Below are 14807 nucleotides of genomic sequence, written 5' to 3'. Positions count from 1 at the left end.
GACTGGTCCCATTAGACTGCCCATGGGACCAGCCTTCTTCTCCATGTCATGCTGGCAATAAAAACAGCAATAGAAAGAAAAAGTGGCAGGGCACAGGTAGCACAGGGGCAAAAAAACCTCAACAGTCTGACCTACATGGGCCCTCTTGCAACTGCACGGGTGAAAGTTCCACCCCTTGCCCCCAGTTAGTCAATTTGGAAAATTTGTAATCAATATAAATTCAGCCAGGGAATTTTTTGACTGCTTCTAAAATGTTCAAACATTTGTGCGTGCTCCCCCGGGAACCAATCGTAATAGACTTCAGTTAAACCCCTGGTGCCCAACCTGTGGCCTAAAGGTCCTTACTGTGTGGTCCCCAGACCCCAGCGGATCAGAGTCAGAGCGTGACTTCCATCCAAATTTTATTGTTCACTAGCGAACAGAGACAAACCTTGGAGGAGAAATTTTGACACACCTCACCCCCATGGTGGTATTTAACCAAAAGGTAATGATAATGACAGTTTGTGATTTCTTGCCACTCAAAAACCATTAGTGATTGGCTGCCCCAAATGTATTCATTCTTGTCATAGAAAGTTGGTTAAAACTTTATGGCTAAGTGCATCCGATCCATTACCTGGAGAATTGTCATGGAACCCGGGTGATCCAGCAAACCTAGAATGGGTCTGGTCCAGGTTTATTTCCAGGACATTTGCCATCTAAACACTTTTTAAGAAATCTATTTCAGGTTTGCTGGATCACCCAGTGTTGGAGAGCTTTAATAAATCAGGCCCAATGTCACCACGGTGTAGAGTTAAACCTGTTCTCCAAAAAGTCAGTACTTATTACCAAATATTTACCATTAACTATCAACCTATATTCCATGGTTATAAACCTCCTCACTTCTATACACTAAACATTTAGAAGCAGTCAAAAATCCCTGGCTAGATTTATAATATTTTCAATACAATAAAGCAGAAAAATAATGAATAAATAAAGTTCTTGCCTTCAGTAAGGGTTACATTTCTCTAAATGTACTTCCTGTTATGGAGACAGAAGAGGAAGTGAGGGTAAATCCTCATTTTGTTACCAGAATAACTCAGGTGAGAACATTTTGGATTTCCTATACAAATAGAGGGTGAATCTCTGAAAAGATTCACGCTACGTTATATAGGGGCCCAGTCCTCTTTAACGCCTGTAGCTGATCGTCACAGGACTCCGCAGCCTGACATCCGCCGCAGCCAGTTCCTGCCATCACTTCATTTCCCAGAAGGATAATTAAAAGAAAATTATACCCTTCTTTTAACTAAAGTTCTGTGAGCCTTTACACGGCACATCGAGTGCTTAGAGCGGGAGACTTTCCGAGAGAGAGGAAAAAAAAAATCGTTTACAAGTACCTGCTAATTTTAGTTTATGTGAGCTGCTCGCCAGAGCTGAATGGGCCCTTTATATCTGCGCGGGTGAATGAATAGAAGCCAGGTACGTGCACACGGCAGCATACGCGGTGTTCCCCCTCACTGGCTGGGTGGTCTTTCTTCCTCCCTTGCTGCACATCAAGCTAAAACTTCATCTCCATTTTTTTGTTTTCCGCTTGTTTCGGTTATCTCCATTCAAATGTTTGCCGCACGGCTACCTTTCTGCCTTTCAGTGAATAATAATATTTTCCTTATGCAAGGCTGCCTTTTCGCAGCTGTGCTGTAAAGAGAGAGAACAGGACAGATGCAAAACATGTTTCAGCAATTAAAGTGTATTTATGGGGAAAAATGTTTTGGGCGAAGTGTGTTGTGTCTTACTGGGATACCTGGGGACTTTTGAGGGCGGCTCAGCTTGAATGTTTTTCTAGGAGAGATGTCAGTAAATTTTGGGGGGTTGTGGTTAGGGTGGAATGGGGTCAGGCCAAAGTAAAATGTGTGTGGCCAGGAAGAAGGACATCCAGGGGATTATTAATTAAAGGCAGATAACAGATAATTCCAACACCAGGCAAATATTACCAATGGCAAGCAGATATAAACCAAGACAGGTTTCAATAATGGGCAGATATGACCAATGACAGGCAGATATTCCANAAAAGGGGCCGATATGACCAATGACAGGCAGATATTCCAGAAAAGGGGCCGATATGACCAATGACAGGCAGATATTCCAGTAAGAACCGGGAGATATGACCAATGACAGGCAGATATTCCAAAAATGGGGCAGATACGACCAATGACAGGCAGATAGTATAATAAGGGGCAGATATGACCAATGACAGGCAGATATTCCAATAGGGGCAGATATGACCAATGACAGGCAGATATTCTAGTAAGAAGGGACAGATATGACCAATGACAAGCAGATATAAACAAAGACATAATCCAATAACAGACTGATTTTACCAATGACAGGCAGATAGAAACCATTGATGGATTCCAGTATTAGGCAGATTCTCCAGTGACAAACAGATTCACCAAAACTAGCTACCTCCTGAGATTCTGAAGGTGTAGATTCTTATATTTTTTTTTTTTTACAACACAATATTGCCAAAACAAAACCTATATTGCCCCTAAATGTATCACTTATTTTGTAAATTAATGACAGAATTATTAATTAGGGCTCATGATAGAAAAGTAAATAAATGCTGAAGGGGTATAAAGGTGTATAAGCTGAAATGGTTAAAGAACCCCACACCTATAGCTGAGAGCAGGGTGGTGACAATTGGTGGCACTTCATTAACTGTCCGTTCTTGGTAGAGCGAAACATTTAGGGAGCCAATCATACATAACTCACTGCAAGCAGGCTGTATGGTTTCTGATCATGGCTGCACATCAGTGGCAAATCTGCTTGAAGTTCTTCATGCCAAAGTGAGGATAATTCTACAAATCTGTTGCTGGTAAAAAAAAAAAAAAAATTAAATACATTTGGTAATTATACGTTTGTGGTTTGAATTGTGTGTTGATTGGAAGCTGCAGGGTAATTAATTAGTGGAGTTTGTTATTTTGTCTACCAGCCTTTCCATCACCTCAGAACACGATAGCAATGTAATGGCTGGCACAAGTGTGGCACTGGATACGAGACAGTTTCTAAAGATCACATAGCACTTGGCACTCATCCATGGAGTTAAACCAATGCCCGTTTGCTACAGCTAGGCATCTGAAAGTGTTTTTGACAAGTGTTGGAAGTCCATGGACATGGTTTAAGCTGGGGTCCCCAACCACTTGGCTTGTGGACTGGTACCAGGCCATGGGCTGTGCCAAAATGACCAATAACAGAAAGGATCAGTGTGCTCTCCTGTCATTTTATCAAGCCAAAAAGTAAGAGCAAGCCTAATAGGTCGAGGAAGACCATTCCAGAGAGTCTGGGCAGCTCTAGAAAAGTCTTGGAGCCCTGCGTGTGATGAGGTTATGAGTGAGGAAGTCATTAGTAAGTCATCGAAGAAGCGAAGAAGAGTGGCTAGGGGGGACAAGAACTGTGAAGAGATGGAATAAAAGGTTGGAGTCCCCTGGTTTAGGCTACAAAGTGCTCTGAGATCCCACATGAAGGGTCCTAAAAACCACACTGCAACCAAACTCCTGTAAAAAATGATTTCAGCCGCTCCAGTTCAGAGTGGTGGAGGACGGGTTAATGACAGCGAACAGCGGGGATCCCACGGTTACAAACTAACTACTTGCTTGCCTTTGCTGTTATGCTTTCATTTCATTGTTAAAATATAAAAATCCACAGAAGTTTTCCAATAATTAGGCCGATGACTGTGGGCGTACGAGCGCCATTCGGTGCGACTTCTTACAAGCTAGTCATGTCTGTTTTCATTTCTCTCGCCATCTTGCAGTTTCCTCTCTCCTGCCTGCCAATCATTCCAAGTCCACCTGTCAGGGGTACTGAAGTGTGATTAATGATCCTTCTGTGCTGGGGACTGCTGGAGACTCTCGGCTCAGGGAACATTGACGGGGAAAAAAAAAATCAGTGCGGTTCAGGTACTTTTATCTCACAACTTTCAGATCCAGAATGGCTTGGAGGATAAGAGCACTGTGCGGTTCACTAACCAAAACCAAATCTCAATCCAAACTGGATAAAAGATAATTTGTTCTGTGCAGTACGTACTATAAACTGCAGTGTGTGTTTTTTTTTTACTCCATAAAATACTGTTGTATTTATTATTAAAAATAAACAGTATTCATATGCCGCAAACATATTACGCAGCGCTGTACATTAAATAGGGGTTGCAAAGGACAGACAGATACAGACAGTGACACAGGAGGAAGACAGGACCCAAAGAGCTTACAATCTAGGAGGTGGGGAAAGTCTCACACAATAGGAGGAGATATGGAATGGTGGGAAGTAGTGAGGTTTTTGAAGACAGAAGAAGACAGGTAGGTAAGTATGAAAAAATGGGTTTTGAGTGCTCAAAAATGAGCAGAAAGTAGGAGAAATGAGCAGAAAGTAGGTGATGAATAGGAAGACCATTCCAGAGAGTCGGGGCAACTGTAGAAAAGTCTTAGAGCCGTACGTGTGATGAGTTTATGAGTGAGGAAGTCATTAGTAGGTCATTGGAGGATCGAAGAGAGCGGCTAGGGGGGGATTTTTCTATCAGGTGAGAAAGGTAAGTGGGACAAGAACTGTGGAAGGATTTGAAGGCAAAGCACAGGAGCTTGAATTTGATTCTAAGGTGAAGTAGAAGCCGATGAAGAGAATTACAAATAGAGGCAGCAGGAGAGGAGTGGTGGGAAGGCGGTGTATGGGGTAGATAGAAGGGAAGGCTGTGTATGGGGTAGGTAGGATGGAAGGCTCAGTATCAAGTAGGTAGGTGGGAAGGCTGTGTATGGGGTAGATAGAAGGGAAGGCTGTGTATAGGGTCGGTAGGTGGGAAGGTTGGATAAGTCTGGCTGCAGCGTTTATAATAGATTGTAGAGGAAAGAGTCGGGTTAGTGGAATACCAGAGAGGAGGAGGTTACAGTAGTCCAGACGAGAGATAAGAGCGTGTACAAGGAGTTTGGTGGTCCCAGGGGACAGGTAGGGGTGGATTTTGGAGATGTTGCGCAGGTGAAAGTCACAGGACCTAGAAATGTTCTGAAAATGGGGGGTAAATGAAAGGGCAGAATCGAAGGTGAAGCAAAGTCAATGTGCCTAAGAGGAAGGATACATAACAGTGTTATTACCAGTTAGAAATATGTCAGGGGGAGATTTGGAATTTGAGGGGGGAAGATGATGAGATCGTTTTTATCGAGGTTGATTTTCAGAAATCTGAGGAGATGGCCAGCAGGCAGCATGAAACCTTATCCAGGAAATGCCCCCACCCACAGATTGCCCATTCACCAATGAGGGACCCGATGTTCCTCCAGACCCTCATCCAGGTGGTCTCCGACATCCTGCCCTACTCAAGACCCCAAAATTTTCCCCACCGTGTGCGGTCGGGTTAGTGAAATACCAGAGAGGAGCATGTTACAGTAGTCCAGACAAGGGATGAGATTTTTTTCTTTCATCCATTTCTTCATCTCAGTGCTGCTAATGTCCCGCAGTCACATTCAGTCTACATGCACTCGCTTTAGCATCAGCTGCACTGGCCCTGTACAAGCTTACTGATTGTGACAACGATGGGCCATGATGGTGCTCCTTACTCCCAGGTCTGTACAGTGCTGGGAGGGGAAGGAGGTCTTTTTTCTTTTATCATTTTATTAAAAGTAAATCTGCATCCTACTGGGAAGAAGAATACATATTAACAGGAACATGTAAAAGTATGGTCAACTTGAGAAAAGTCATATGCCTGCATAAGCAATCATTCTTATGCGAATTACCAATTCCATCTGTGTTGTGTGACCTTTGCAGAGTGTACAACACTGCAAAAGATGTTGGTGCTATATAAAGAGAATGTATAATAACCAACCAACCTATCCATGGATGAATTGGCAGAGTTAGTCTCAAACTAGGCCAGCCTTTCAAGGGGACCCTTGAAATAACTTTCAGGTCTTCAGGGTCCCCCTTCTATAATTATTATATCAACAGCTCACAGTATATTAGTGTGGTGTCAGTGGGAAGAATGTCTCCAACATTGCCGGACATTGGGAAGAATGTCACCCTTACAGATAGCCACAAAGATCATTGGTGTCACTTAAAGTGACCTGAGAGGTGCAAACTGCTCATTGCTCAAGGAACCCCAGCAACCTCTGGAGGAACTCTGGTGGAAAAACGCTTATGAAGACTATAGAAGGTGACCCATGATGATGCCTGAAAAAAGGTGGCTTTGTCATTCTACAGGAAAAGAAAAAAAAATAATAATCACTAGAAAGAGTCACACTTACACATGACTTGGCATGCTGGATCCAACATAAAATACACAGTAGCTCCTAACCCAATCACTATATTGTTATATAATTTTTACCAAATTGACAGCATTTCAGAGGTAACGTTCAAGTGTTTTACATCTACAGATTTTACTAAAAAATTACCTAGTGATCCCGCCTTGTTTAGGTACTTCCAAATATAGGGTAACAACTGCCTTCTATGTGCGTTGTCACAATCAGGAACTCGGACAACAGCACTGATGTTCAGGTAATGCTGGGGTGAAGTAATGCAAAATGTAAATAGCTGAAAGAGATTAGCAGCATGCTGATAAAGAGGTGAAAACAAGAAAAACCATGTCGTTTGTTAGAATACATCCAGATATAGAGGCAACAACCAATTTTATATTATGCTGTGAATACTACTTCTAACACTAGGTGGCGGTGTTATGTTGAATGCTTGTGTAGTGTATTATAATAATATGAATAATTATTCATTCCAGTGGAATGGTTGTGATACAATTTCCTGTCTGTGTTCCTGCAGAGAACAATAAAACAAAACAAGTTTAGCACGTTGACTTGTTACAATCCTATCTGTAGCAACGTTCCAACAGCAATTGTTTATTATACACAGTGCTTTGGAACACTACAGGTCATGCGGTATAGTGTAGAAGGTCCCCCTTTAGCATTGTGGAGACATGAGCAATAGGGTGTAGGGATCACACAACTACAGTTCCAACATGGTACATATAGGTCAATATCAGGAACCAGTAAAGGGCTGAGAGTCAGGAAGTGGCACAAAATTCTAGTGGATCAGCTTAGCTTGTCCTGCAAGAGTCAATTCTCCTGCACACATTGCTTTAGTTATTACTAATAAAGAGGATGTATATAGCGCCAACATATTACGCAGTAGGTGAGGTTAAAGCGTTAGTTTTTGAGTGCTCCTTTAAATGAGCAGAAAGTAGGAGCAAGCTGAATAGGTTGAGGAAGACCATTCCAGAGAGTCGGGGCAGCTCTAGAAAAGCCTGGAGCCGTGTGTGTGATGAGGTTATGAGTGAGGAAGTAATTTGGAGGGTATTGGAGGATCGAAGAGAGCAGATAGGGAAGTTTTCTCCATGCAGTATTAGATCTACTTTTCAAACCAGGTGACACACGTGCAAACTTGGGCAATTGGACATAATCACTAAGGCAAATCACTCAGCACCATTCGAATAGTCACATGACCAAACCCCTGAAAAGTGAACAATTGTTATGGGGCGGACTGACCCTTTAAAGCATGGAAGAGTTGTTTCCAAGCTCAACCTACGTGCTGCAAAGAAGAGCGCCTACGACAGAAATGACTGCATTTGTTGGACCAGAGACGAGCGCCAGGAAATATACACAAGCAATATTGGAGACGGGAGGATATATTAGACCCATGATACAGTTGGTTAGCTTAGACGAGAAGAAGCGGCGAGGAAAGAGAACAGATTGTCACAGCAGAAGACAGGAGAGGCTTCAGCGCAGTAAATGAGCTATTATTTCACTGATCAAAAGCCGACACCAGAGGAGCGGAGGCTTCCAGCAAGTCACGTTCATTAGCTGCCTACCCTCCAGGCTGCAGCGCAAATGGCGCCCGTGTGTCTTCTCCTAGACTGGAAATTAACAGGCCTTCCAAATTGCTCCGTCCGTGTTTGATGTCTGATCCAAAGTGCTGAAGTCACATCACCAATCTTTCTCCCTTGTTTTTTTCTCTTTATAGTGAAAAATTTAATAAAAATATAAAAAATGACCATCGTATCTGCACATCTGTATTTATGTATAAAAAAAATACCTGCAGTTTTATAGCTGTCAGGCGGAAAGGATTGCACACAACGGTGGCTCCCAGGAGCACAATCTCATTAGGAGGCTGCTGTAAAATAAGAATAAAAAATGAGGAGTTCGGTTTTACAGTTCAGTTAGAAAACTGCCATAGCCACCATTGAAACACATAGGCCTGGAAGATTCTCCACCAGTAAATGTCCGATTCATTGCTTTATAAATAGACCCAAAAAATGTATTAAAAAATGCAGAGTACCTTGATTTAATTTGATTTTGTAATTGTCTGCATCAACACAGAGAATGGAAGACGGCAGTGACTAGAGCCAATGTAGGCTGATAAGGAATGTGCCAGCAGAAGGAGATAGCAGAAAGGAGATTCAATTCGTTGCACTTTCCACCCTGGCCAATCACAGACTTGGGGGGGCAGGGAGGTGACCAGGCTGTGTTGCTTAAGTGCAGTAGAGAAAAAATAGGTCACGAGGTTGAATGTGCTGTGTAACATAGCAGGGCAATTCTCAAAAAGAAGAGATGTAGAAAAAATCATTTGGCAGGTGAAGCAGCTCTCATAGTTTGCTTAGAAGTCAAATTTAAAGAGTCTCCATCACTTTGTCTATTGGGGCAGAACCACAGGCTTTAGAAAGCCTCCCTCCTTCTTTAACCAACCATTCCTCACCACTCCGCTCCACCATTGGCTCTCTCACAACATATTTGGTGCATCTGGGTATTGGGGACAATGTGTCCTCTTCCAGCTCCAATGCTGTAACATTGTCCTCTCTTCACATTTGCAAGTCAACCCTTGTGTAAGCTTACACAGGGTCAATGACTCCCCCATGTGACAGTATTCTGGCCTATGGATTGTCCCTTTAGGCCTGAGCATTCTGCCCCATTGGTTCCCAGTAACCCTGAATTTTTGGGGACTCCGATATATGGTTAGGTACCAGCCTAAGGGTGGTGGGGGTGCTTCTGAATGGCCAAAATGACAAGATGGTGGCCTGGCTGAACTGCAAGCATGGGGGGAAGCTGTACAATGAGGCAAATGGCTAGTGGGTTTTACACCCCAGAGCTTGGAAGGGCCGTGCATTGTGTGCATGGGTGGTAAAACTGTACAATGGGGCAAACTGATTTTTCATGGCAGAGCGTGAAAGGGCTGTACATTGCATTACATGCGCATCCATCCCTAAGCTCTGCCGTGTAGAAGCCACCATCAGTTTCCCCCACTCATAATGCCTGCCATAGTTGAGCTTATAAAACAGGTCCACTTTATTTCAGATACCCTAATAGAATGTTACAACCGGCTGAGAAAATCTGACGTTATCACACGGCACAGAGAAAAGAACGGGAGGGGGGCGAGCTGGGCGTTCATCTCAGACAGCCAAGACTCGTAGTTATTATTCTTGAGGGACTGCTAACGCTTTCTCACCTTCGACAATTAAATGGATGAGCTCTCGCTTCGTGTTGCTGTATTGCATTTTTAATAAGCACGTTGCTTTTTGTCTGTTTTTCATTTAACAGATAAAATATACAGCTATTATAGAGGAAGCGCGCTGCCGCCACGACCGCTGCTTTCCATGAATATATCTGCCGGGCCAGATCTCCAGAAAGGCTCTGTGGGCACCAGACACTCAGCCTGGGCGTGTGGCCAAATCCGCAGGAAATGCCATAATACTTTTCTGGGTGTTATTAGGCCTTAGAGGTCTTAAACCAAAGTCGCCCAAATTTCCCATAGCAACAGAATATTTTTATCTCTACTAGGGAGCTAAAACGTCTGCTCAGTTGCTATGAGTGATACGGATACATTATTTATCAGGCACTTAGGCCAGAGTCCCAGCAAAGCACAAATTTCTGCATGAAATGCGATTGCAGCCTACGGTGGTATACACTCACACGTCCTCAATTTTCCAATCATGTGCAAGCAAATTTATTTTTTTCATTTCCTCACACAATATAGAATGAAAAACAATTAGCTCTACACTTGAGAAATATATACAACAGTGATTTACTGTTATGCAAACTATGACGCTGGAAAGCAGTGTATGAAATCAGGAACCAGACGGGGTTACAGATATCAGACCTTGAAAGACTCTCAGGTTTTAGAGCATATAACCAATATATTAGTGACACACAAGGCATGCCGAAGCAAAAACTGGACTAGGCCAAGTTATGCCTTAGAGTGGGAGGGGAAGAGTATGTCAAAAAGTACCACAGGCTGGTGCACAGAGGAAAATGTCCAGAGCAAAACTTATGTGCTGCCTGGTGTACAAAGTGCAGGGGTCAGGTGTGACAAAGAGTGCAAGAGTATGGAGTAAAAAATGTAAAGACTGCTAGGGTCAGGAGTATTTATTGTAGAGAGTGCAGGGGTCAGGCGCGTGACAACAAGTTATATAGCATGGAGTATAAAATGTAGGGATTGCAAGAGTCAAAGGTATTTAATGTACAGAGTTCAGGGGTCAGGCGTGATAAAGAATGAAATGGGTATACAGTACAAAATTTAAAGACTGCAAATGTCAGGATTATTGAATGTAACAAGTGCAGGGGTCAGATGTGACAGAGCGTGCAAGGGTATGAAGTATAAAATGTAGAGATTGCAAGGGTCAGAAGTATTTATTGTAGAGTGCAGGGGCCAGGCGTTTATGGCACGATGGTAGGGGCAGGTTCCGATCTGCTTTGGCATTGAGCAATCCTGTGTTTCTCACATGGCTGGAACTTTTCCAGTCACACGCACCATTGTGCGAGTTCCTCAAGAACCAGCATCTGCACATTTGATAATGGGAGGCTCTCTGCAGTACTGAACCTCTCATGGCTGCACCTATTCATTCTCTATGGGGCTACTGCTGGGAGAAGCTACATGTAGTACATGCAGGGAGCAGATCCCTGGCATGAGGAAACGGTAAACACACTACAACCTCATGGCCAGTGTATGAACATAGTCTTAGGAGTAATTATTGTACAGAGTGCAGGGGTCAGGTATGTGTGACAAAGTGTATGTAAACATATGGAATGCAGGGATTTAGAAGTATTTAATGTACAGAGTGAACGGTTCAGGTGTGTGTAACAGAGTGTGCAGGGGTCAGATCTGTGTAACATACAGCTTGAAGGGGTCAGGAATAAGTAACATTAACTGAAGAGGTCTGATGCGTGCACCATGCAGCCCTATGAACAGAATGTAGAGGTTAGGAGTATGTAATAGGCATTGTGCATGGATCAGGAATATATTGACACCACTTATCTTAGATTTTTTTTACAGCAACAAACGGCTGCTTTACATTGGATCCAGGGGCCAAGCAAAACAGCTTGCTGGCCCCCAGGTCATATCTCATATAGCCAAAAAAGGGGTAAAATGATTAATATAGGTGGGCCTTTACAATTAGAACCTATTTGCCCCAACGAAAGTTTTTCCAGGTTAGCCAAGGAGAGTTTGTAATGGCAGCTGTGCCATCCCGAGTATACCATGAAAATGGGAGTATAAAACAAAGGGGGTGTAGGAAAGTAACCTTCTATAAAAGTATATTTATCCTTTGAAAAGAAAGCATTGTTTTTCCCAAATATATTTTATTTATGTATTTATTATGCTTGGGACTAAAAAGCAAGAGAAAAAAAAAATGTTCCCTTTTTTGTCAGGTAAATATGCAACACTGCATATTAATATTTAATATTTGCCACTTGCAGCCAGCAAGTGACAAGCCCAAGGCAAAGTAGGAACTTTAAAGGCTGATTTACTTCTATTAAACTGAATTCTAAAAATCAGCCGTGTACAGTGGAATAGGGGAAACGTTTCTGCAAAGGATACACGAGCTGCTTGACGTCCATACTGCACACTACTCTCATATATTGCCCAGAAACACCCCAGACTTTCACCTTTTATAATCTGCAATCCACCGAAATCGAGTGTCCTGGAGGGAGGGGAGGCTGGAGCACAATATTGTAAGTGCACCATAACTGAGGCTAATGGATGGTGACGGCAGTGAGGTCGGAGTGAATAAATTGCACTGAAAAAGGTGAATCAAGCTTCCAGAGTGTCTATAAGGAATTATTCATATTCATCAATGATATTCTTTTCTATGGTGTGCTATAGAAACCCCCCATGCAAGGTGTTGCATAAGTAACATTGAATGTATGAGGAGTGCTGTATCTTATTTGCTGCTTTATAAATATGCCCTGTACATTTTTCAAGAACAATTAAAGTGATTCCAAGACTACATTTATTAACCTCCTGGGCGGTTCATTTCTGTCCGGATTTATATGTCTAAAAGCCGTACAATGTATTTTACAGTATAATATAATAGTATGAGTATAACAAAGTTTGAAACAAAAACATGTAAAAAAATATATATATTATACACATACTAGCTTTTAGACATATAAAGCCAGTGTATTTCATTCAATAGTTATTTTGTATTGAATGCATTACAAAATAATTTGCCTTTCCCCCCACTCCCTCAACGCAACGGCAGTCCCGGGTGACTCATCAGATTCAAAGGACGCGAGAGGACGGGGATCGCAAAGAAGGACGCCGGCGGACCAGGAACGTAGTATTTATCATCGTTTTTCATTGTTTTGTGACAGGGTTACCACTTTCAGCATCTTTTTTTTACCCCGAGTCACACTTGAGGTCTCCGCTGGGGAAGTTAATATCAATATTTAGAAAGCCGTCCTGGAGCTCCAGTCCAATGACATAGACTAGACCAGGCTGAGAAACCATTGGTTTGCTGCAGGCAGCATTTCTTGGTCTCCTATCCTAGACTTTTTAGACCAGGGGACGGAAAACTTTTTGGACTACTAAGCCATTTCAGGAGGTCAAGAAGGCACACTAGGCCAGAAGAAACAAGGCGTCCAAGGAAAGGTTTTTTCCATGACTGCAAGCGAGCAGACTCAGTCCTCGGCGGTGTATTCTCTGTACCTTTGCGCGTGCTTGGCAACGAAATGCCCCTTGATATTCGACCGCATGAAAGTGCTGCTGGCCTTGTTGCACACTAAACACAAGGCTTTGTTGCCACAATGGACGAAGAATAATTCTTCAATTTATTCGGGCTTGAAGACATGACATTCGAGGTCAACCTTCCGGAGATTGGTAGCTGCTTGTTGCTTCTGCTCTTTAGGCAAAGTAATTGGGGAGTAACTCAATGATATCACGGGAACTCGCAATAACGAGACAATTCAATTAGGCCGGATCCCACAATAAATAACTAGGGAGCGTTAGGCCGGACTGGAATACTGACTAGGCTGTATTCAGCCTAAAGGCCGGAGTTTGCCTACCTCTGTTTTAGACTGTAACTCTTAATTCTGTAACAAATCAGTAGGTGAAACATAAATCTGTTGCCTGTACAGTTCTTGGCTGTATTCACAATTGTCTATCATCCTGAGCCACCAACTTTGTTCAGCGTTCATCCTGGATATCTACTTCTTGGACTAGGATGGCTAGTTCCAATGAATGGGGGGGGGGCACTTTGACAGTAATACCTGGAAGTGTTGGTTACGTACACACGTCAGATGATTCTCATCCGATAATCGCCTCAGGGATGATTTCAAAAGAGAATCTGGTGTGTGTGTGTGTACAGCGCTCGTCGTCCACCATGGTGGATCCACGGAACGATCACAATGCAAGTGAAGGGGAGAGGGTGCAGCAACAATTATTGCACGTGTGTACCCAGCCTTACACCAAAACTTTATTTAACATATTGATATGACCTGATGCTAGGTTAAGTACGAAGCATTTATATTGTTAGGCAACGACTTCCATTGGAAGATTAGACTTTGCATGCTTTATATTTGACTAAGGCATTGACTTTACAATTTAGTGTCACTTGGAGGTAAACTACAGGGGCAGTTTTAAGGGTAATTTAAAACCAGAATATTTTATATTAGTAGCCGATTGATTTTTAGAAAACTTTTTAAAACCCCCTACCCCATACTTACCCAATCCCTGCACCCCTGCAACCTCCTTCATCTACATATGTAGTTGAAGGCAGAGTAGCCATTTTTTCTGCAATGTATAGATGAAGGACACCAACTTCCCCCATAAGCTTTGCAAAGCACGCACCCACGTGAGGCAATTTGGTACAGCCATCAATAGCCATCCAGCCTTTTGGTGCCTTTTTGGTACAATTTTGCAGAAAAGCCTAAATGTAAACTGAACACTATTTACATTGTCCTAGCTATACATCAAACAAGGCAGAAAGTAAAAGCAAAAATTGGTTAGATTTGCTTGGTTGATACAGTTCAATAAACTTGTTCCAGGAAAATCCTTTTTTTTGGGGGTTTGGGGGTTACATCAGGTTTATAATATGGAGATGTACCCTCTATTTGTACTGGTAACCATAGTCAGGGGGCGAGGTGGAATCTTTCACACCAATTTCAAAGGACAACGGTCTAAGAAGAGAATTCCCACACCACCACCACTTTGGGAGATTTCCGGCAATTTATTGTTACATTTCTGGGACTGAAAGTGAAGCAAACTTTCTCAAATGAAACAAACAGCAAAAAAGTGTTTTGTAACTTATCTACACTATAGAATGATAAAAATAAGATTTTGTACTCACCATAAAATGCTTTTCTTTGCACTCAATGAAGGAGACAGCAGACATGCTTGAAACTGCGTCTGCAGCCCACCAACACAAACTGGGTGCAATGGGCAGAGGTGACCAAGTCACTGTAGACAGGCCGCATGAACTGTCCACAGATCAGAGCTCCACAAAGCTCTTGCAAGCAAGAGCAGAAGAGAAGAGATGCTTTCGTTATAGCTAGATAGCAAGAAGAAAATGGCAAGCTTGATGCTAGCAC

General features: G+C 42.7%; 1 protein-coding gene across 7 annotated transcripts in view; it reads right to left on the bottom strand.

Annotated features, from left to right (window-relative positions):
• The window catches only part of PIANP (PILR alpha associated neural protein), a 35847-nt gene extending 21074 nt beyond the window's left edge, over window positions 1-14773 (bottom strand). Inside the window, exons 1-3 of one of the 7 annotated variants that reach the window (XM_072424147.1) lie at window positions 8044-8134; window positions 2746-2845; window positions 1374-1671 (exon numbers count right to left, since the gene is read on the bottom strand). The gene's annotated coding sequence lies outside the window, so the exon portion shown is untranslated. Of the gene's footprint in view, window positions 1-1373; window positions 1672-2745; window positions 4754-6071; window positions 6091-7819; window positions 7910-8043; window positions 8135-14566 lie in introns of those variants that run through there. The other 6 variants (XM_072424148.1, XM_072424149.1, XM_072424155.1 and 3 more) reach the window with 6 other exon arrangements.
• Window positions 14774-14807: the final 34 nt, after the last annotated feature.

This window comes from Pyxicephalus adspersus, chromosome 10, assembly GCF_032062135.1.
Source record: "Pyxicephalus adspersus chromosome 10, UCB_Pads_2.0, whole genome shotgun sequence".
Classification (NCBI taxonomy): Eukaryota; Metazoa; Chordata; class Amphibia; order Anura; family Pyxicephalidae; genus Pyxicephalus; species Pyxicephalus adspersus.
Note: the sequence above shows the minus strand (reverse complement) of the source record. Positions and strands in the feature narration are given on the sequence as shown.